At 49.8% G+C, this 24,769-nt stretch overlaps 1 protein-coding gene across 1 annotated transcript in view; it reads left to right on the forward strand.

The window, feature by feature from the left end:
- Positions 1-24,769, forward strand: part of ABCA13 (ATP binding cassette subfamily A member 13) — a 2,655,493-nt gene that overhangs the window by 263,744 nt on the left and 2,366,980 nt on the right. The gene's annotated exons all lie outside the window — the stretch shown is intronic.

The raw sequence follows: 24,769 nt of genomic DNA on the forward strand, positions 1-24,769 counted from the left end.
GCACTACCACTCCATCAATGCCCTTGTGGTGTGTCTGTCCAACATGGTGATTTCACATGTCTGTGCTCGTTTTCCAGGATCAGCACACGATGCCTACATCATGAGGCGTAGCAGGATGCCTGAAATGATGATGCAGCTGCGCAACGAACGAGCATGTGTTGTTGGTGGGTACAGTCTGTCTGTCCTGTATTTTGCATAGCCTACCAGCACGACCGCTTCACCAGTTCTAACGATGTCCATGTGCTTCCCATGTACGGGATGCTGGCTATCCCAACATGCCATGGCTGCTCACACTTCTACGCAACCCCATCACGCCGGCCCAGCTCCGCTACAACACCGCCCATGGCCGGACAAGGCGAGTGATAGAGAGGACGTTTGGCCTGCTGAAGAGCCGATTTCGGTGCCTCCACAAGACCGGCGGCGCGCTCCCATATGCCCCTGCGAAGGTCTGCAAAATCTTCATGGTCTGCTGAATGCTGAACAACATGTCAGTTGAGAAAGCTGTGCCACTCATCCTGGATCAAGATGATCAGGACCATCCACCCGTGGAGGACGAAGGGCTTGGCAATGGGGCTAGTGATGTGGAGGATGTGGAGCCGCAGGAGGACATCCGGACTCGGCTCATACGCGACTTCTTTGCTTAGTGGTGAGTACCAGTGTCTGAGTGTGCACACATTGCTCCACGTGTGGCATGTGTTGTGATGTGTGTCTCCACCTGCATGTATGGCACGTGAGTCAGAGGTGTGTGTGGGTGTGTCACTGGAGTGATGGTGGCAGTGATGGTTGTATTTCCCCAGTCATAATTGTGACCTAGCATGTTGTCATCCATACATGTGTCGAGTTCATGCACATGCAAGTGGCTGTGTTTTTTGTGGCTGACTTCTTGTGTGTCTCTCTTGCCCAGGTACTTGCGCATGGCGTCTGCTGGTTGCATTGTTGTGGCACTGCTATTCCTCATGGACACGTCATGGTGTGCTGACTCAGCGTTACACGCACGGACAAGTTTGGAAGTCTCCTTAGGGTAAGGGATGCATCAGGGGTGTGTTGGGTGTGGCAGGTGATCACGATGTATGCACACTGCCCCTGTCGATGTTTGGTTCCTCTGCAGACATGTAGCATCACCATGGGACACGACATGCAGCTGTGTACACCTGAATAGATGGTCTGACTGGTTGATAGTCATCAGTGATGGGATAGTGGATTGTGATGATGGCATCAATGTGTGTAACACTGCCCTCGGACACATACGGTTTGCATTGGCTTGACATGGTGTGGGACTTCTACATCAGCGGATCAATGGTGTATGGCAGTCTCTCCGTGAGCAGCTGTGGGTGTTTAGCTGTTAGCCGACAATTGTGTGCCAGTTCCATGGCTAACACGCATTTGTGCTGCAGAAGGGGGGTGCCAGTGTTGGACCCACATGTTACTCCACAAGAAGTGTTCAAGTGTAATTAAAGTTGACTCTGCAATCCCGAAAACATGACTAATAAAGGTGTCCCTATGCCTCCAAGGGGCCTCTTCTCAGTCAATGCTGGTGTGTTGCCACGGTGCATACGGCATGTCTGGCATGGTTCTCAGTGATAGTGGCTATGTGTCTATGTGTAGAGTAGCAAGATGCAAGTTGTTTGTCTGGGATTAGACTCTGTATTGTGCATGATGTCCATGAGTGTGTGGGTATTGTGACATGTGCCATCCCCATGCATCCAACGTTGGCCAGGCCCCCATTCTCTGCATCCATCGGACTCAAGCTTGCAGGACATGGTTCTGCCACCTGTCTACACATACCTGGGTGCCCCCCCGGACACTGGACAGGATCCCTGACCTCTGCGCATGACTGTTGCTGTACTCAATTTGTCTGTCAGCACGGTTGTGCGGCCACCCCCTCAGCTGGTTGGGCCCATCACGGGTGTGTATGGTGCTCCATGTCTGTCTTGCCTAATACACTGTGACCCGTCTGTCCTGTGCCAGACTCAGGCCCCAGGGTGTGGATGGTTGAAGTCAAAAGAGAACTCAGGCATGTTTAGACTTCACAACACACATGTAAGGTAATAATGCAACCAGCAGGCATCTTCTCTTCATGGTGTGATATTTTATTTTAGTGGGGGGTCATAACGTGAGGGGCTTTCTGGGAGTTTGGAATCCAAAGTTCAGTAGGGGAGTTGGTGTCCTTGCCATTGGAAATCCTCAGAGTCCATGCCACAGTCTTTGTCAACATTGGTCAGAGAGTGACCAGCAGGGCCATGTGGCAGAGAATGTCTCTTGATGCTGTGATGCTGTTGCTCCAGTGGGCCAGGTGCCAGGCCAGGTGTCCTGGGAGATGGTGATGTAGCGCCGACCCTCACGGTCCTTTCCGTGGACGACCCGGCCTCCTGCGGGGACCCTCAGAAGCAGGCCGTGACGACATCTGGGATGCTCCGTCGGATGTCTCCTCCTCCTCCTGATCCCTCCCTGTGGGTGGTGATGTTCTCCGCCTTCTGGCACAGGGAGGGTTACCCATGTTGTCGGCCATCCGACGGAGTGTATTGTGAATCCCCTGGAACACCGTCCCTTGCTCAGCCTGTCTGTCCTCCATCCTCCGTTGGTGTTGCAGTAGACAGGCATGTTGCTGGGCCTGCTGGGTCTTGATCTCCTCGAGGATGGACACAACCTGGGCCATGCCCGTGGTGTCCTGCCGGTATGTGTCCAGGATGTTACGGACATGGGAATATACTGGTTCCCCAGCCAACTGGTCAGGCTCGCGCCTCCGCCGTCCTCCACTCCCACCACCCCTGCCCACTTGCACCTGGCCTGCCCTTGTGGGCACATCGGGTCTCCGGGACCCCTGAGGGGTGGCATTGGCGTTGTCGCCTGCCTCCTCCTGGGTGCCCGGGACACCGTGTCCCTCCTGGCCAGCCTGGCTGCATTGTGGTGTTGGGGCAGGGATCCTGGGTGTCTCCTGGGATGTGGCAGGAGTGGGGGTGGTGGTTGGCCCAGTTGTACCTGACGCAGGTGCTGCAGGTCGTTGGACACCAGAGGGGCCAGGTCGGTCTGGGTCGGGTTCGTCCACAGAGTGGTGAGAGGCGTCGCTGCCGGTGGCTCCGTCATCCTGCAGACCCGGGTCCTGTGAGTCTTCCCCCCCAATGTTGGGGGGTGATCCACGACATTGACCTGTGTGTGAGAGAGACAATGTTAATTTTGGTCCATGCAACATCCATGTTTCATCAGTTTCAAAGTTGGCACATTTCCTCTTGGAATTAGGATCTGTCTTGCATTCCACTCACAGTGCACTTGTGCATGGGTGTGTCCCTTGGGCACCACTTTGGCCCCTTTAACTATGTGTGGCACAGTCTTACTTGCTGCGTCAAGTGTGACTGCAGTCAGCAGTGGAGTGGGCAGGTGTGGCGAGCCATGCATTGGCGCCTTCCGTGTAGCACTGTACATGTGCACATGGAGTGGATCCACACACTTATATGATGCAGGTAGCTGTCGTTGTGCTCGTGAACAGGTTGTGACATGGCCCTATGTTTTGCCATGGAGAAGTGGGGGGGTTCTGGCACTGGCCACCCTTGGCTACATGCACGCAGTCTACCTGCTGACGAGCAGACATTCCCACACACCACACGGCTGATTTGCTCTCCCTGTGTCTCCCTCCCTCTCTGTCCCCCTCTCCCTCCCTCCGTGTGTCAGCCTGCTCCCTCTGTCCGTCTCCCTGTGTCTCCCTCCCTCTCTGTCCCCCTCTCCCTCCCTCCGTGTGTCAGCCTCCTCCCTCTGTCCGTCTCCCTGTGTCTCCCTCCCTCTCTGTCCCCCTCTCCCTCCCTCTGTGTGTCAGCCTCCTCCATCTGTCCATCTCCCTGTGTCTCCCTCCCTCTCTGTCCCCCTCTCCCTCCCTCCGTGTGTCAGCCTCCTCCCTCTGTCCGTCTCCCTGTGTCTCCCTCCCTCTCTGTCCCCCTCTCCCTCCCTCCGTGTGTCAGCCTCCTCCCTCTGTCTGTCTCCCTGTGTCTCCCTCCCTCTCTGTCCCCCTCTCCCTCCCTCCGTGTGTCAGCCTCCTCCCTCTGTCCGTCTCCCTGTGTCTCCCTCCCTCTCTGTCCCCCTCTCCCTCCCTCTCTGTCCCCCTCTCCCTCCCTCTGTGTGTCACCCTCTGTCACCTCAGCTCAGCTTCCTGGGCACACACTGTTAGCAGATCTTTGAGTGGCCCTTGGCTTGTTGATGTGAGTTTGTTTCTGATCTCCAGGCACCCATTGGTGAAGTGTGTGTCTCTGCGCTGCTGCTGTGGTGGTGTGTGCTGCCACTCTTTCACAATGTTGGCTTTTCATTAGCTGCTGTCATGTGCAAAATAGTGCCTTCACCCCCATGTGTTGATGCAAGGCGTCCGCCATTTGCTGGCGAGTCTTTCCTGTGTGGGGACACACTGTTTGTCTGGCTGTGACCTAGGCCATATGGGCAGAGGGCATTGTTGTCTGCTTCTGAGTTGCACTATGTGATATTTTGGGGCCCACCCTCCCGCCATCCGGGTTACCATGTCATGTGTTGGTGTCTTCTGTGGCTTGTGACTTGACATTGTCCAGCTGGGTGCATGGGGCATGGTGGCGGCAGTGGCATGTGCGTGTTCATGGAGTGTGGTTGAGTCATGCGATAGCTTGGGGTGGTTGCGTGCCTGTTAGTGATTTTGGTTGTGGATGACGTTCCCCCCATGTGAGGTGCGTTGTTTGTGTACTCACCCGGGTCACGGAGTCCTCCTAATCCTTCGACTGCCTCCACCGGCTGTATGGCCATCACCCTCTCCTCCCAGGGCTGGTAGTGTACGGGTCTGCGGGAGGGCCCTCCGCCAGTGGTGTTGGCCTGGTTGTGTTCCTCCAGCATCTTGGCTCGGACCCTCCTCCGCAGATCGTACCACCTGGCTTGGCATTCCTGCCTGGTCCTTCTGGTGTCCCCAACAGCATTCACAGCATCGATGATGGTCTGCCACATGGCTGTTTTTGCTGCCATGCTGGTCTGTCTGACCAATGTTCCAAAGAGCTGTGGCTCGACTCTGAGGATTTCATCGACAAGGACCTCCAACTCTCGGTTACTGAACTTTGGATTCTTGTTAGTGGGCATGGTGAGGGGTGTGGGTGTGGATGGTGGGGGGTGTGTGTGGATGGTGGGGGGGGGTGTGTGGATGGTTGTGGGTGTGTGGGTGTGGTTGTGAAGGTGTGTGTGTGTGTGTGAATGTGATGAGGGGGTGTTTGTGAAGGTGGTTGTGTGAAGGTGTGCAAGTGTAAGGTGTGGTGAAGCTTGTAGTATGGTGCTGTAGGTTGTCTGTGGTGTCTGGCAGCAGTGAGTCTGTTGCAAAGGCTCATGGTTTGTGTGTGTGGGCCCTTTTTATTGGTCCATTGGTGGGTGTGGCTGTGTTTGAAGTTTGGGTGGGTGTGTTATAAGGAGTGGTGGTGTATTGAGCCTCTGTTTGTTTTTGGCAGTTGCAGGTCAGTGAATGTGTTATTTTAGTGGTTGTTGGACATGTTCAGTGGCTTTGTGCCATTCGAATGGTGTATTCTTGTGTTGTTTTGGTTTGTCCTGGTTGTGTACGTGCGTTTTTAGCGTGTGTACGGTGTGTACATGGGCCATTTGGTTGTACGGTGCTGTCCTTGTGTGTGGCTTGGTACGACTCGTACATGCGGTTGTGATGTTGGGGCATGGGGTGCGCTCCGTACTTAGGAGGTTGTGGTGGGGGTGCGACTCTGACGTACACGGGTGTACATACACGGTGGTACGACACGTACAGGGGTGGGGGTAGGACTCGAACGTACAGGGGTGTGGGTACATGGGGGTATGACACGTACAGGGGTGGGGGTACGACTCGAACGTACAGGGGTGTACATACACGGTGGTACGACACGTACAGGGATGGGGGTAGGACTCAAACGTACAGGGGTGTGGGTACACGGGGGTACAACACGTACAGGGGTGGGGGTACGACTCGAACGTACAGGGGTGTACATACACGGTGGTACGACACGTACAGGGGTGGGGGTATGACGCGAACGTACAGGGGTGTGGGTACACGGGGGTACGACACGTACAGGGGTGGGGGTACGACTCGAACGTACAGGGGTGTACATACACGGTGGTACGACATGTACAGGGGTGGGGGTACGACTCGAACGTACAGGGGTGTAGGTACACGGGGGTACGACACGTACAGGGGTGGGGGTAGGACTCGAACGTACAGGGGTGTGGGTACACGGTGGTACGACACGTACAGGGGTGGGGGTAGGACTCGAACGTACAGGGGTGTGGGTACACGGGGGTACGACACGTACAGGGGTGGGGGTAGGACTCGAACGTACAGGGGTGTAGGTACACGGTGGTACGACACGTACAGGGGTGGGGGTACGACTCGAACGTACAGGGGTGTAGGTACAAGGTGGTACGACACGTACAGGGGTGGGGGTACGACTCGAACGTACAGGGGTGGGGGTACGACTCGAACGTACAGGGGTGTGGGTACACGGGGGTATGACACGTACAGGGGTGGGGGTAGGACTCGAACGTACAGGGGTGTGGGTACACGGTGGTACGACACGTACAGGGGTGGGGGTAGGACTCGAACGTACAGGGGTGTGGGTACACGGGGGTATGACACGTACAAGGGTGGGGGTACAACTCGAACGTACAGGGGTGTGGGTTCACGGTGGTACGACACGTACAGGGGTGGGGGTACGACTCGAACGTACAGGGGTGTGGGTACACGGGGGTACGACACGTACAAGGGTGGGGGTAGGACTCGAACGTACAGGGGTGTACATACACGGTGGTACGACACGTACAGGGGTGGGGGTACGACTCGAACGTACAGGGGTGTAGGTACACGGTGGTATGACATGTACAGGGGTGGGGGTAGGACTCGAACGTACAGAAGTGTGGGTACACGGGGGTACGACACGTACAGGGGTGGGGGTAGGACTCGAACGTACAGGGGTGTGGGTACACGGTGGTACGACACGTACAGGGGTGGGGGTAGGACTCGAACGTACAGGGGTGTGGGTACACAGGGGTACGACACGTACAGGGGTGGGGGTAGGACTCGAACGTACAGGGGTGTGGGTACACGGGGGTACGACATGTACAGGGGTGGGGGTAGGACTCGAACGTACAGGGGTGTGGGTACATGGGGGTACGACACGTACAGGGGTGGGGGTAGGACTCGAACGTACAGGGGTGTAGGTACACGGTGGTACGACACGTACAGGGGTGGGGGTAGGACTCGAACGTACAGGGGTGTGGGTACACGGTGGTACGACACGTACAGGGGTGGGGGTAGGACTCGAACGTACAGGGGTGTGGGTACATGGTGGTACGACACGTACAGGGGTGGGGGTAGGACTCGAACGTACAGGGGTGTGGGTACACGGTGGTACGACACGTACAGGGGTGGGGGTAGGACTCGAACGTACAGGGGTGTGGGTACACGGTGGTACGACACGTACAGGGGTGGGGGTAGGACTCGAACGTACAGGGGTGAGGGTACACGGGGGTATGACACGTACAGGGGTGGGGGTACGACTCGAACGTACATGGGTGTACATACACGGGTGGGGGTTCGACACGTAGACGGGTGTACATACAGGGGGGGGTGTACATTCACGGGGAGTACGACTCGAACGTATGGGTGCTGGGGGGAGTGTTGGGCGCGTATGCGGGCACATGTCTCCATGGTTGCAATGGGAGTTCGGTGCGGACGGTGTTTTTTCCATACGGTTGTGAGATCGGACGCACGGGTAGGATCGTGATTCCTCGGTCGGACTTCACTTTTCACGTTTGTACAGTAAATTGTCCGAGGACGTGTAGGACACATTTTCCGACCCGAGGACGTGTGGGGAATGATTCCCAATGCGTTTCGTATGGATTTTTTACCATGCGAATCGTGATTGCCAGTTTGTACGGCACATGTACGATTCGTACGGTAAAAAGACCGGATACGAGTCGTACGGGGACATTTTTTACCGGATCGTAATTGGCACCACAGTCTTACATCGCAACTACCATTACATCGCATGATTTTACATCGCATGCCATTACAACTCATTTTTAAAAACTACCATTACAACGCATTCCAATACAACGCATACCATTACAATGCATACCATTACAATCCATAATACTTTTATGGCAACAGTAGGGTAAGTGTTGGATAGTGAAGGGGGAAAAATTACTAAGTGTTGGATAGCGTGGGGTAGAAATTACTATTCCCACACCAGTAAGTGCAACAGTAGGGAAAGTGCTGGATAGTGTAGGGATAAAAATTACTATTCCCATGTACCACAAAACCCATACCCAGCTTAATAGAAAAGAATCTCCATTACTTACCTTATAATGCGTTGTAAATGGCATGCGTTGTAATGGTATGCGTTGTAATGGTATGCGTTATAATGGCATGTGTTGTAGTGACATGTGTTGTAATGGCATGCATTGTAATGGCATGCGATGTAAAGGCTGTTGTGTTGTAACAGTTGCGTTGTAAAGGTAGGTCGTATAATGACTGCATTGTAATGGATGTTTCCCATCATGACTGCCTGCCTCATATACTATATACTAGCCTGAATGTTTGGCATATTGAGCGTACATAAGGCCAACATTTTGAAAAGTGTGAGTGTCTGTCAAACATGTATAAGGAGACTGGACTGTGTGCTAAAAATGTGTAAGGTATCTGGAGTGAGTGCATGTGCATTGTGGAGTCTGTGTATATAGAATAGGAGTGTGTGTTTTGCCCGTATATGACATTGCAAAGTTTGTGTATCTGTCATGTGTGTGAAGCATGCTGAGGAAAAAGTGCCTCTTTTGCATGGTTAGCCCCCCCACTTTGTGTCTGGTTTTGATGTGGTTTCAAATGTACTGCACAGGGTCTTTGCCAACCAGGTCCCCTCTGCCAATTGTTCTTTCCTAAAACAAACTCCCAATTGGTACTTCTACTCCCTGTAAGTCCCTAGTAAATGGTACCCTGGGGACCTAGGGCTTGAGAGCTGAAGAGGGACCCTTGGGTCCCCACTCATTGGGGACATGACACCATGTATGCCCCTGTGAGGGAGAAAACAACAAAGTCGACATGGCATCCTGCCTGGGTGCCATGCCAGCTAGCACTGCCTGGCAGCATATGTAAGTCACCCCTCTAGCAGGCCTCACAGTCCTAAGGTAAGGTGCACTATACTAAAGGAGACAGCATATCTGCATGGACAGATATGCCCCTAAAATATTGGGCACCATTTCCTGATATCGAAAGTGCCAGTGAAGCAATAGAAAGTGTATGGGCTGGGAACGCGACAACGCGAGTTCCACTGCCTCATGATGGCTTCACTGAATACAGGAGTGTTTGGTACCAACCTACTCCTTTCAATACATCCACACTGATTCCAGTGTGGGCTTTATTGTACCATGTATCCAGAGGGTACCTCAGAGGTACCCCCTGAATCCCTACCAAGCCTGGTGTGGCCTCCGACCAACTGTAGGCAGCCAGCCACCACCAGACATGTTTCTGGACCCGTGGGTAGAGAGCCCTTGCTCTCTGGGACCAGGAACAATGCATATCCTGGGCAGAGGTGTCATGCCTCCTCCCCCAGGATGGGTCAGTGCTCGAAGAGGGAAAGCTTCAAAGGCTTGCCACCTTTGTAATGCGACACCCAGTCTCTGCTGATAGCAGTAGATGTCAGCAACTGATTTACACCCCCACTTTGGGAAGGAAAATTAAAAAAGATAAGAGGTGTGCCTACCTCTGCCAACCCCCCCCCTAAGGTGGGGGGAAGCAAGGTGAAGCCCAAACTTTCAGTCCCTGCCATCTTGAAGATGAGGAGACCCTTCCAATCAGTATTAGGCCGATGGCCCATCCCACTGGAGGGTAGCATAAAAGAGGGTATAGTCACCCCAGGTAAGGAGCCCATTGGCCCTACCTCCTACTCCCCTAACACGCCTCCTTAATATAGTATGTAGTTGGCTCCCCCAGACCTGGCCCTCAGATTCGACGGACCAAAGAGAAAGACAGAACGTGACTGCTGATGGGCCAGGAACTGAACCGCTGCAGACAGAATCTGTCAAGAACCCTGCCACCTGCAATCGGTTCGACCACTGGCCCTGCTGAAAGTCAACCCGCTTCATTGCCCTCTGTGGACCCCAACGAAACATCTCAGTTACCAGTATCGACTGCCTCGGCATAGATACTGAATCCCACACCACTGTGGTGCCCCCAGTCCCCCACCACTGACATTGCCAGTAGTGTTGGCACCCGAAGACTGGACTGACCCGGTAAGTGGTATACGTACCTGTCACCCTGAACAATTGTATTGCTCCACAGGATACTATTGATTTGCTCTGAAAATAGCCATTATCAAATTTCTGAAACCTGAACAGTATTATTAATGACAATTGTACTTACCGTAATGCGAAGACACTGGTCTTAAAATAAAATATAAACAAACTATAATTTTCTTAAATTGGTCTGGATCTTGAGTTGTGTGTCCATTATTGATCATTGTTGTGAAATAAATGTCTTACACTCCTCTGTGTTAGGCCTAAGACTACTCGACCACACTACCACAATTAGAGGACTTTGGATTTTACGTCAAGGCCTGTACACTTTTGGGGAACCCCTGGACTCTGTGCATGGCATTACCACCTGGTAGCAATATCATATACAGAGATAGCGTCCTACACATATATCAGTCTGAGTGTATATAGATCCACAAGTGTGTATGTTTTATGAGTCAATGTGTTAGAAATGCCCTTCCTTCAAGAGAGTCTTTATCATTCTTAGAGTTGTGTCTGTGTTTTCTGTGTGTGTGTGTCATAAGTAAGGAGTATGCATTTTTCAAGAGCATGTACAAATAATTGAATTGCATATAGTGTGTGTGTGCATAACTTGCAGTGTGTGTATAGGTTGTGGGGTGTGTTTTCAATACATGTGTCAAATGTCTGTACCATGTATAGTGCGTCTAGAAGTGTAAGGGGATTGTGAGTATCGCATGAGGTGTAGGTGCTGGGTGTGTATGTCATTTGGAGTATTTCCATCAGTCTGAGAGCATATAGAGTCAGGGTTTTAGTGTATATCTTTTAAAAATATGTAGACTTAGGAAGATGGAGTTAGGAGTGGAGCATCTGCATCGAGAGGAATGTGCGTGGATCAAATGTTGTGATGTGTGTGCATCCATCATCTGCATGGAGCATATATATCAGTCTGAGTGTTTATAGAATAAGGACTATTTCTGTTTTATGAGTGTGTATTTGTATCAAGAATCAGAAGTGTGGGGATTTCAAGGCTGTGCAATGTGAAGAGTATGGAGTCAGGAGTGGGGCATCTACATTGCAAGGACTGTCTACATGTTTAGTGTGTATATGAAGCAGTGTGTGTATTAGGAGTAGAAGAGTGAATAAAGTTACAATCTTTTGCCTGATGGCTTGCCTATCTGCTTTGCTGGCTTTAGATCTCTGCGCACTCTTATTTCTGCTAATCAGTGGTAAAAGTGCCTGTGCTCCCCCTTCAAACATGGTTGATTTAACTTATTTCAAATTGGCACATTTAACTTGCTATGAGTCCCAGATATAATGTGCAGGAAGCTAAATGCCACTATTGTGCCATCCACTACAGTGGCAAGGCAAAAATGGCTATAAGCCTACTATGTGTAACCTGATTGTAAATCCTGCACTGCGGCCTGTCAAAATACCCCTTTTTGACAGGAGAAAACCTTCCTTTTAAATATTAGTAAGTCACCTCAATATATTCCTTGCAGAACACAATGCAGTTTGCATGGTATTTAAAAGTAAAACATATAGAAATTTAAAGTTTACATGTCCTTACAGTGGCCAGCCCTTAAAAGCTATATATATATATTTTTAAAATCTTTTTATTATATTGCTTAACACCAAGACACACGTTATGAACCCAACTTAAACAAGTGTTACATCTCAATACGTGACATTCCTGAAACATTGATACCCCACCATTCCTCATATCATAGTTATTATCGGCACCCTCACATTCAGACCTCCATTGCAATTTCTGTTCCGCCATCATCACTGTCCTCCTCCTCCCTTACTTTCGGCGGCTCACATACGTAACCCCTGAATTTATTCCAGTTCCCTCATACCTTGTTCCACTTTTTTAAAAGCTATTTTTACTGTAAGAAGGAACTGACTGTCTCAAAGGGAATAATGGGGAGCAGAATTAAATATTAATTCTGCTGTCTCTGGATTGGGACCAGCTAGAAAGATGACTTATCTACTCTTTTTGATATTTATTAAAAGTTCTATTCAGTGGTTAGATTTTTTATAAATATTTAGGAAAAGTAATTCTTTCAACGTTATCCTTTCCCTGCCTGAATCTCCTGGAGGCTTATCTGCAGTACATCTCCAGCAGTAGCCAAGTGAGCTGTTAGCTCTGTTGAGATGTGAAAATTGCTCCCAGAGCAGAGACAATTGCTTGGCATGGGGAATTATTGGGGAGGTATTTTTCACCTCCTGACAGGAAGATCAGGTAGGGGTGTAAACAGGAACTTAATCCCCTATCACAAGCAAATGTCAGGTTGTCCCCCGAGAGCAACAAACCAAGTGGAAGGAAAGCTGTCCCAAAACTGGTTTCAAGTGACCACAGAGGAGGCGATTGTCCCTACCATGGCCACACCCTGGGGTGGGCACATAGGCTCTGAACAAAGGGAGATGGTTTTCCCATATTGGATTTAAGGAGTAGGGCAAACAGGAACTCATGCAAACATGGGGAGGCTTGAAAGACTGTACCTGCTCCCTCTTGTACCGAGGAAAAAAATGGGAACACAAAGGGCCAGTTGACTGACCTTCGATGTTGGTATAGGCATACCAAAAGCTGCAAGAGGCCTTTTCCTGAAGTTCCCTTCATGCCACTGGCAATTGGACCTGACCTGGACCCTGGTGGTAGCATCATCTGAATGGAGTCTTGACCCTCAACAGGGGTTTCTGAGTTCCTGAGACCTGTGGCTGTATCTAACTAGACCTCTCCTACCACCCATGAAAATCTGGGACTTAAATATTTTTTGGGACTGACCGACTTCTGGAGGACCGAGAAATCCGACCCTATCTATTCAACTTAGCCTAGGCCTAGCTGGGCTAAAAAATCATGTTCCTCTGCAGCAAGAAATTCAGTTCAGTGGACCTTCAGCGAGTAGGTGTCCGGCCTCGTGACCCTCAATGTCGGATACTGAAGGATTCTGAGCTCCAAAAAAAGGAGACTAATGGACATATGTATCAAAAAGTTGCGTTGCCCTTGCGCCACGCAACGGGGTGCAAGAGTGATGCAACTCTTAAATTAGATTTATCAAGCCAAGCAAGACCACCTTGGCTTGATAAATCCAAGCAACGCAGCCCAGATCTCTAAGTTGTGTTACTCTGCCCCACGGAGACGTTCTATGGGTGGAGTGTGGGTATTCCCACACATCCACCAAAGGATTTTGGAGCATTGCCAGATTTACCATTACTGGTAGACCCTGGAATGGGCCAAAATGCTATGTCTTCCCAGGTGAGGCGCAGCGAGGAGAAATATCTTTTTTCTCATCAGTTTTTCCTCATTCTACGTGTGCTGCATTCTGCATGGTGCAAGGATGCCTGAATTGGCGCTTGGCAGCACATTGTGCGCCAGTGCAGGGAAAAGACAGTATAATGATTTTTTTTAAAATATGCCCTAAATTACAAAATTGAAAATCTTGACCAGGCAAAGGCTAAAACCAACACCTTCAGGCATACCTCACCTTTTTGACTATATGAATACTTCCTCGGATACAGCCTGCTGCCTTGCAACACTGAGGGATTTTGACTTCTTGAAAAAAGACTAAAGGTCAGATTTACAAACATTAAGAATACTGATTTCCTAATTGCAATTATCTTTGAATTGCAATTAGGAAAAAGTTATTACTAATGTGTGATTTCTTTTACTCCCTAGTAGTGATTTCTAGTAGGTGGCAAATTGACCTACCTCGTGAATATTAATAAGGTAGGTCATGGGGGGCGTGGCCAGCAGCCAACGAAGATGACCGCAGCCTAGGGAAGCTCCATGCCTGAAACCCACCCACCGAGCAATCCTGGCACAAATCCGGTGAAAACTGAGAGGCGATACGGCAGAGGCAGCCTGGAAGGGCCGCGGCGATGATCGGGAGTAGTTATAACCTCGTGCGGACATCTGGGTGAGGCACGACGGAACACAGCGGCTGAGGCCTAGTAACAGAAAGACCGGGGCCTCGATTTCACGTGAGCTGCGGGAGGCGCTGAAAAGTGCGGAACTCTTGCGCATATGAACGCTGACCCTTGCGCTTCGTGGGATCTGGCGGCGGTGTGGCTTTGGCGGCCCGGAGGCGCAGGGTGATATTTCGGGGCAGCTCCGCCCTATATCCTGACGGACGGAGGTAGCGCGGCTGAGGACTCACGGCGACAGGCAAGCCGGGGCCTCGGTTCAGCGTGAGCCTGAAGAGCCACCGAGGACTGTGAGGATCGCGCACACACACATCCTGATCCCTGGAACCCGCGTGCTGCATCCGCCCGGACTCCCTGCCAGGTGCGGGGGCGGGACTGCGAGGAGAGACCTGACGGCTCCCCGGTGAAATCTGCAGAGAAGTGAGAAGGACTCCGCGGTGCCTGGGGGAACGTGCTGCATATAGGCCTATCGTTGAGAGCAACGCTGCTCTCCCCCCCGTGATGAGCTCTGTTGCGGGAGAGACTCGCGGGGGGACAAGCTGTGGGAGAGAGGCAGGCCGTTCCCCATATCTTGTTACTGCGTATAGAGGCCACTAACTGCAGAAGCGACCCTGCATATATGAGAATAAGCCACAGTGTTGCTGGATGAATGCCCTCTGCTGCCTGGACCCCTGGGGTTAGGAAACACCGCCAGTGAAGGGATAGACGAGGTGGCACTGGAAACAGAGGAGCTCCTTGTGGGATGGACCCCTAAGGCCTGGCACAGTCCCGGGGCCCAAGATACGGCATGGAGGCAAAAGATACCATCTGACTGTGTCTCTCTATATGAAGGAGAGGGGCCCCCTAAGAGATTGTCGTGTGGAACAAGCAATGGCAGCCCCGGGGGAAGATTAAGACTGTGTGAGACGGCCGGGCAAGGATCTGAAACATCACAGCCCACAACAACGAACAGAGGAGGCCAAAGCAGTGTGGCCCCCGCGAAACCTGCTAGTCAGGGACCAGTAAAACCGACAGGCCGCACGTAGAAACCTCCTTGTGGCAGTCGGCGGCGACTGCTGGCTCCCCCCTTATTGGTGAATTCCCTGGTGTGCCGGACCCCACTTTCGCCCGCAGGATCATAATGGGAGGCAGAGGGCAACGCGCGATGTCACCCACCAAATTGGACAAATACGCATATTATAAAGGGCGCACTGATGCGCCATCACCGCAGGCGGCCGCTGGCCCAGATCCGCTAACCAAAAAACCACCGGAGATCACTCTCCAGGATGTGATGACCGCGCTGACTCAGATGCAGGGAACCATGGGAACAATCTCGACCGATGTCGCGCTGCTCCGTGCGGACATCTCCAAAATGAGCACATGAGTAAAAGAGGTGGAAATAACCACCGAGACTCTTACCAAAGAAACAGCTGCCTTCAAAAAACAGATACAAACGTTGGAAATGGTGCAGAAACAATTGATTGACAAGCTGGAAGATCAGGAGGGAAGGTCCAGAAGGAATTACATACGCCTGGTGGGCGTGCCGGAGAGCATGCGGGGACCGGCCCTAGATCTCTTTGTTGAAAAAATATTGTGGACCAGCTGCAGCCTCGTGGCTTGTCCAATTTCTTTTCAGTGGAAAGGGCGCATCGGGTGCCCGGGGGAAGGCCCCGACCAGGAGCCTCCCCACGGCCGATCCTGGCACGAATATTCAACTTTCGGGACCGGGATGCCATCCTACAGAGGGCACGCACTGCCCCCCCTCTGCGAGTGGACAACTGTACTATAACACTATACCCAGACTACACGGCTGCAGTGACTAAACAACGTCGAGATTTCTTGGATGTAAAAAGGGAACTCCGCAGCCGGGAACTCAAATATGCAATGCTATACCCAGCAAAATTGCGTGTAGAGGCAGAAGTAAAGACGTGGTTCTTCACTACACCTGCGGAGGCCTCTGACTGGTTGGAAGGCTGGCGACCAGCAAAAGACTCAAGACGTGCAGATCCTGCACATAAACAGTGGTCACAGCTATCGAAATTCTCGGGTGACGCTGGCCCAGAAGTGACAGACAACATACAGCTGAATGAGGCAAACACTTCAGAATGATTCACAGATGCTTAACAGGACGACAGAGGAAGAAGATAACGGAACCTGGCTGGTGTGTGAGTCCGCATACATTATCTCTGCACAGGACTCATGCCTTTAGAACTCTAGGTTTCTCGCACTGAACTACGACATATCCGGGGGGGTGGGTGAAAGGCAGGAAGTGACTCTCCCCCCTACGCAAGTATAAAGTTATGGGGATTAAGCGCTCTGCTGAGTTGGGGTGGCGGGTAGTTCTAAATCTGCCGGGCAGGGAGGCAGGGAGGGGTCCAGTTTCTAATGGTTATTATTGGTTTAATCTTTGGTTTTGTTGTGACACATAAGATAATAACAAACGGCATTTATGGCATTGCTATAAGGGGTAAGGTATACATCTTACGGTTTTACACTAAAGTAAATGACAGACAAGACACAAATTCAGACCCCAACGGCTGAAACAGGACCGAACATACAGACTCTCCAAACGCCCAACCCCCTATTCAAAGTACTGTCCTGGAACGTGAATGGATTAGGTGATAGAATAAAACGAGGGCTGGTATTGCAATACATCAAGCGTAAGGGTCCGGCTGTGGCATTGATCCAGGAATCTCATTTGACAGGCTCGGCTTGTAGAGCCCTAGATAGGTGGGGCTTTAAAATGGTGGTGCACTCTGAGTTTACCTCTGGTTCACGAGGAGTGGGTATATTGGTGAATAAACGTTTCCCATTGATAATAACTGATTTCCGCAAAGACGACCAGGGATGTTTTGCGGCAATGACCTGCTAATGGGAGGGGAAGGTATAGAACATAGTGACAGTATGCATCCCTCCGACACTGCACCAGGCTACTTTCCAGGCATTGGGGGAATTCCTCCTGTCACTTCCGCACGGAGAATTAATAATAGGAGGGGATTTTAACGCGACAATGGACACATCCATTGACAGGCAGCCCCCTAGAGACCCCAATACTGCCAATCTTAAACTACTAGAATTCACAGAGGCTCTCGGACTAATAGATGTATGGAGACTCAGATGTCCGAAAGAACGACTTTATACATTCCATTCGGGGGTGCACAATAGCCTCTCTAGACTGGTCTATGTCTCCACGCTGGCGACAGGAATGATAGGGGTTGCAGCGGTGACACACCTCCCTCGGGGCATCTCTGATCATTCCCCGGTCCTTATCACATACGCAGCTTATGCCCCTCAGAGACGTAGGATGTTCCCACTGTCTCCTGGACACCTCAAAGTTCCAAAAATTGCTAAATCGCTTCTGCTAACAACCAAACAATATTTTGCGGAAAACAAACATACAGTTTCATCCCCGACGATATTGTTGGAAGCCTCCAAACAGTCCTTCGAGGACAGGCAATCTCGCTGGTAACAAATCATAAAAAGACCCAGCAAAAAGAGGTTCATAGTCTTGAACGGAGGGTGTCCCGGGCGGAGGCGGAACATGTGCTACATATAGACGAAAACACAACACACCAGGTGCAACTGGCACAACAGGAATATAAGTTCTATGTCTGGAAAATGGCGAAAAACAGGCTCACCACAACACAGCACACTATATACGAATTAGGAGATAAAGCGGGTAAATTATTAGCATGGTTAGAACAAAAAGAACAGGCTAATAGATGGTGGCACAAATCCAATTGGATGAGGGCACGTCTATAACGGAACCACAGCGAATAGCAGAGGCGTTCGCGGCACATTACAGGAAAATATATACCCCAGAAGCCACAAACACCATAGAGGACAATCTGGATTTCCTCAAAGATATAGCTATGCCCAAGCTAGCCCCCTCTGTGGTGGCAGCCCTTGAAAAAGATCTGGGTCCCGAGGAACTGACGTCTGCAATAGCCGCGCTACACACAGGGAAAGCAATGGGACCAATTGGAATACCAGTTGAGCTAAATAAATAAGCCACAACGCAGATTGTACCACATCTACTAAATATGTACACTGATAGCTTAGGGAAGGGGATCCTACCAAGAGATCAAAGACTAGCCACTATAGTGGCCATCCATAAACTCCATAAACCACCGCACGAATGCGCATCTTATAGACCGATCTCCCTGATCAATGCTGAAGCAAAGATCTTGGCAAAAGTGTTGGCAACAAGGCTACAGACATATCTAGCCACAATAATACACTCGGACCAATCCGGATTTATGCCGAATCGTAATACCGCCCTTAACCTGCGGCGTCTACATGGTGTCATTGCACGTCAATCCACTATAAAGGAGGAGGCCATCATCCTATCACTAGATGCTAAAATGGCGTTTGATCTGGTGGAATGGCCCTTCCTCTTTGCAGTCCTACAGCATGTGGGATTTGGTCCCAAGCTATGTGCCTGGATCAAACTGCTTTACACACACCCACTGGCGCAGGTTGTAGTAAACGGCCATATATCGACCACCTTTCCGCTGGGACGGGGAACAAGGCAGGGATGCCCCCTCTCACCACTTCTTTTTGCGTTGGTACTGGAACCATTGGGGGCCTGGATACGCCAAGATCCGGTTATCTGTGGCCTGAAATGGGTAAGGGGATGGGGAGACCGCATATCCCTATATGCGGACGATATCCTGTTATACTTAGCATCCCCAGCACGCTCGATCAACTGTCTCTTAGACATATGTACATCATATGGTCGGGCTTCCGGATATACCAATAACTGGGCGAAGTCACACCTCTATGTACTCCAGGGTCCCCACCACGGCTTCCAAGGGGATGTACGATACAGATAGCGGAGGAAGGGTTCAAATATTTAGGGATATATGTCACAGCTAACCGAACGCAATTCATCAAAGAGAACCTCACGCATCCCCTAACGCGGCTCCGACGTGACGTCAAGCATTGGCGTTCCTTACCACTGACACTACTGGGAAGAGCGGCCCTCTTCAAAATGATGGCACTCCCCCGATTCCTATACGCATTACAAAACACGCCTTTCCCAGTCTACCATGAGTACTTTACAGCAATAAACGCTGAAGTGACCAGCCTATTATGGGAGGGGAAAACATCACGAATAGCACTTCATAAATTAACAAGAAGCTGTTATGATGGAGGCATCGCCCTCCCTAATATAAAAATATACTATTGGGCCTCACAGCTTGTAGTTATAAACCAATGGCTTCACATATCTGGAGATGACCCAGCGTACCGTATGGATCGACAGCTGCTGGTTGAGGGTGGAGTTATGGGGGCACTATATAACAAGATTAAGAGACACAACCTCACGGGCCCGACGGCACACACTATACAAATATGGTTTGAGGCACAGCGGGCGTTAGGGTGGGAGGGAAAGATAATGCAGGCTATGCCATTATGGGACACAAAAAGACTGGGTATGCTGCGTAATACTAAAGGATTTCGGCAGTGGGATCTGATAGGGATCTCGCGAGTCGGAGACCTCTGGAAGAAGGGGGAGGTACTGACATTTGCCCAATTACAGACTGCATACGACCTGGCGCACACCGAAAAATTCCGCTACACTCAAATCAGGCACGCGCTTATGGCTGAGATTTCACCGGGTACACGGCTGGCAGAATCCTCACCATTGGAGGATAGACTCCTCACAGACCATCTCAACAAAAAAGCCATATCTCAAATGTATCGCATAATCATAAATAATCAGCCAGACCCTCTAACAGTCCTTAAATCTAAATGGGAAGCAGAAATAGGAGACCTCGACGAAACAGAATGGCAAGAAGCCCTTTTGTCCCCAGGGAGGTAGCGATATCATCAAAACTCAAACTGATACAACTGAAAATGCTACATCGTACTTACTATACCCGAATTCTCCTATATAAACTTAAGCGAACAGACTCGCCACTATGTCTTCGACAGTGCGGAGAGGAAGGGATTCTCTTTCACACCCTATGGATGTGTCCCATAATTGTCCAATCCTGGAGGGCGGTAATGCGTACACTCTCTCAGGTTACAAAAATCACGAACCAAGGAGATGCCTCCTTAACATATGGGAACCCACAGATCTTAACCGTACAACACAAACATGGGTAACATTAGGCATGATGATGGCAAAGCGAAGTATAGCACAGAGATGGGGATCCCGACAGCCCCCTACCGACATGGATACCACAATGATTGCTGAAAAGGCAGTATATGTACATAGAGGATGCCCCCAAAAATGGACTCAGGTATGGGGGGGATGGAACAGTTACCGAGGGGATATATGCGAACCCCCTAAGGAAAACTCAGATTCAGAACTCAGTGACTGAAGAAGTTGAGGGAATGGCCGTGGAAGGGGTGGGCAATATTGACGTCCTTGATAGGGCGCAGACTCGGAGGAATGGTCTAGGATATGATTATAACAATGTAGTGTTATGCCAGATGTTGAATGAATAGAAATGTGTTTATGGAATGATCCTCACTATAAGCAATGCCAAAGATTGTTATGTATGCTATGGAAATATCAATAAAAAGTGTTTAAAAAAAAAATAAGGTAGGTCACAATTTGCATCCCATTGGGAATCACAATGGTCACAGAGATAGTGGCCTGCTAAGGTCAGCAGACGAACATGTCTGTGATTGCTTTTTAATTAAAGCAATCTTTTTTTTAAATCAAATACAGCCTGTTTTCTTTAAACAAAAAGGGGTGCATTTAAAAAATTTAAATTAAACTTTAAAATGTCATTTTTTAACATTCCTAAAAGAAAAAGTGCTCCAAATGGGACGGTTACCACCACTTTTAAACTGGTGGTAAAATGTTACTGTTTTGCAACAGGAATTAGATCGCAAAACAGTAATATATACCATACTGATTCGGTATTTGAAAGGGACACCCTAAACACACTCTTCCACATACCAAATAGCAAATGCAAAGTGTGATTCCGTAACAAATTACAGAATGGCATTTTGCTTTTTGTACATTTGAAAAAGTATTTTTGCGGTTGCAAATAGCTTGATTCTTTGAATCTGGCTGTTTGTGACCGCAAAAATGCTTTGTACATCTGGCCCTAAGTCCCAAGGTAAAACAACCGACCAGGCCAAACTTGGTTGGAGTATTTGGCTAGTGCTCCATCATGGTTCTTTGGGCACTATTTTAACCTAAAGCTTTAAAAAATATATATCCCCAGTTTCCCTTATAGGATTTTTGGTATTTTGGTGTCATTTAATTTTCTTACAAGAGACACACTCCTAAAACATTCAGATAGGACCCACAATACTACTACATACTACCTGACATGTTTCTCTGATAAATACATGTCAAGACAGCTGATGCACACCCTATACACTATATTTTATAAGTCTGACACGTGACAATAAGACACACTCCACAATACTCAATATACACACTGCAAGGGAGTTTGAGCTCACACACATGGTCTTTATAGTTTTGCCCCCTCTTCTTTTAACTGTGTCTGTTGTGGTCTGCACTAGCATGTTTGAGGTCTAGTCTTTTATTCCTCTTGACCTCACCTCTGTGCTTTGACAGAGGGCTTCAAAAACAGTGCTGCTGCACATTCGTGCACTGGCGCACCGAAGTTGTGCTAAAGACTAGACTGTCTGCTCCCGTCTGCTTCTGGACCAACCCCAGCGCCACCCCCCCAGCCTAATTTCAGTTCTGATTAGATACAGTCAGCAGGGAGTTCTTGCACTTAACAGTAAGGTTAAGTACTTGCATGATATAAAGTCTAAAGACCCTCCTCTAATCTTAAATGCTTCTCAGTTTATGGGCGACAATATTTTGCCTGCTCCTGTATATTTTTGTCCTTTTGAGCAGGTGCTCTTGGATAATAAATTGCCTAACTCTCAGATCTATAAAATGTATCTATTGAATGTCCGTTCTTAACCTAAATGCAATTGGATATTTTTGTCTCCAATTTTAATCCTCAATTCATTTTCCTTACTTAAACATGGTTGCATGCAAACTCATCATCGGACATCGCCAAAGCCATCCCAGCTGTCTTTTCCATTCTACAGGAGAAAAGGCCAGAAAAGCACAGCTGCAGATTTGCTGTTGTTTTTAGGACTTCAATCTGTTTTATCATTTTTCAGAAATAAGCAATACAAAACTGCCCACCGGCCTCCATTGGCCGGTGGTGCCTCATGTACTAAACATCATGAGCATGTATCACGAAGAAATCAAGTAGAGGAAGTAAGTAGCAAAGAGAGAGATAAAAGATGGTCAGTACAGGAAGTATGTTCGGGTCTGCACTGATGTTAGGATCTATGGAGGTGAACTCAGACAAACTAGTGGTCGTCAGGTACAGTCGTGGAAGTTAAGCGCAATAGTTGTAAGTATCGGGGCAGACCAAGTCACGGAATATGTCAACTAAATATTCGAGGCAGGGTTGCCACATCTTGTCAAATAGGGGGAAGTGGTGCATAGCCACTGCAGTCAGTCTTTCCATCCCTATTATGTCCCATAGCTTATGAAGCCAGTCCAAGTGAGCTGGTATAGCATCTGTACCCCATTGGGCGAGGAGGAGCGCTTAGCCGCTCCCAATGCTAGGGTAATGGCTCTGCCTCTGGCGGACCGTGAGGGATAAATGAGGGGGTTTGGAAAAACCAAAAGAACATAGCTCGGGAACCTCGGAATCAGTTGTGAACATAGTGTTTACCGATTCCAAGATTCCCTTCCAAGAAAGACTGCAATTTGGCCATTGACATAAAAGGTGTGTAAGACTACCCTGCTGACCACAGTGACGCCAGCAGCGGCCATCACTTGCTGGGCCCAGGTGGCAATCCTGGCTGGTGTGAGGTACCAATAGTGAGCAATCTTCAGGAGCATTTCTTAACTAGTGGTGTTAAGGTCAGACGCTTGCGCTCGGTGTAGAATGGCATTCCATTCCCTGTATGTAAAAGGTTGCCCACATTCCCCCTCCCACCTGATTCGTGCAGGGGATTTTAGGGAGGCCTGTGGTGTAACTGAAAAAGCATAGAGGTTGGATAGTAATTTCTTGTCTGTGGAACGTGTGAGCAGCCACTTTTCAAAAGGTGTTAGCACCCTACCAGAATGCAGCAAATCCAAGGTTGAGTTACCCAGTGTGCCACTGTAAGGTATTACCATCACGCGGTGTCACGAAGACTACAATGTAGGGAAGTCCATAAGCCCTTCAGCATCAAACAAGTCACCCACCTGTCTGCAATTGGTTTCCTGCCAGGCCATCAATGCCAAGCCTGTGGTAGCTGCAGGGAAGTCTGTGTTACTTATCAGTGGTGTCTGTGAAGATATTGCGTGCCGCAGCTGGACCCTGTACCAAACCCCAATAGTGGCCCGCACTACTTGTGAAATATAAACAACGATTGGTCTGTGTGGTTTTGGCAGCCATGGTATCTTCCAAATGTGGATGGCCGTAATCACCTGGTCTATGAAGTACCAGAGTTTCTCCATTTGAGTGGGGGACCACTCCACCATGTAGTAGCAGCGCATATTTGTAATCCCCAATCATCCCGCCATTAGTGGAAGATAGGCATAGGCTCTGGCCATCCTAGCTCGCTTACCCTCCTAGACAAAGTCCCAAATAAGGGATTGTAATTTGTCCAGCATCCTCGGGAGAGGTTGGAGGAGCAAGGTCTGCAAAGCATAGAGAAGTTTAGGAAGTGATGTCATTTTAATAACTGCTTTGCATCTAAGCCAAGACAGGCCATAGGACCTCCACTTAGCGAGATTGGACCACGTGTTGGAGAGGAGGTGCCAATAGTTATGGGCCACTGTAGCCGTGAGTGTCGAGTGTATCTGTATCCCCAGATATGAAATCCCACTCTCCGCCCACTGAAACGGGAATTGGGTAGCAAGCCAGGCTCTCTCCGTCCCAGAGATGGTTATGCCAAGGATCGAGGACTTCTGCAGATTGGTCTTGAACCTGGAGGCCTCACTAAACACAGCTAGCTCCGTTGTCACGGCTGCTAAGGTGTTTTTTGGGCCAGTGAGGGTCAAGATGACATCGTCTGTGTGCAACATAATCTTGTGTTCTCTCCTACCCATCCGGATGCCTGTTATGCGGGGGTTATTCCGTATGCGTTCCGCAAAGGGCTCCATATAAAGCGTGAAAAGCAGGGGAGATAAAGGCCTGCCTCTATCCATGTGTGATGGGAAATGGGGTGGACATCACACTATTCACACATACTCTAGCCCGGGGAGCGAGATAGCACAAACGTACCCAGCTGCGAAACCGGGAACCGATGCCCATGTTCTGTAAAATGAGATGCAAATAGGGCCAATGCATCTAGTCAAAGGCTTTTTCAGCATCGATCGAGAGCAACAAAGGCAGTACCTATGTGCGCCGCACCTTGTCTAGAGTATGGCACAATCGGTTTGTGTTGTTGCTGCATCCTCGCTCTGGGATAAAACTGGCTAGGTCTGGGTCAACCAAACCCTGAATGTAGGGGGACAGTCTGTGGGCCAGAACACGGGTAACTATTTTTGCATCGACATTTAACAGCGTGATCGGGGGTAGGGGGAGCTGCATTTGGGGTCTTTGCCTTCCTTGGGGATCACCGTGATTGTGGCCAGGTGAATATATACCTTTAGAACGTGGATTTTACTCCACAATACAATCACAACGCGGTTGTTACA

This window comes from Triturus cristatus, chromosome 5_2 (genome assembly GCF_964204655.1).
Source record: "Triturus cristatus chromosome 5_2, aTriCri1.1, whole genome shotgun sequence".
Lineage (NCBI taxonomy): Eukaryota > Metazoa > Chordata > Amphibia > Caudata > Salamandridae > Triturus > Triturus cristatus.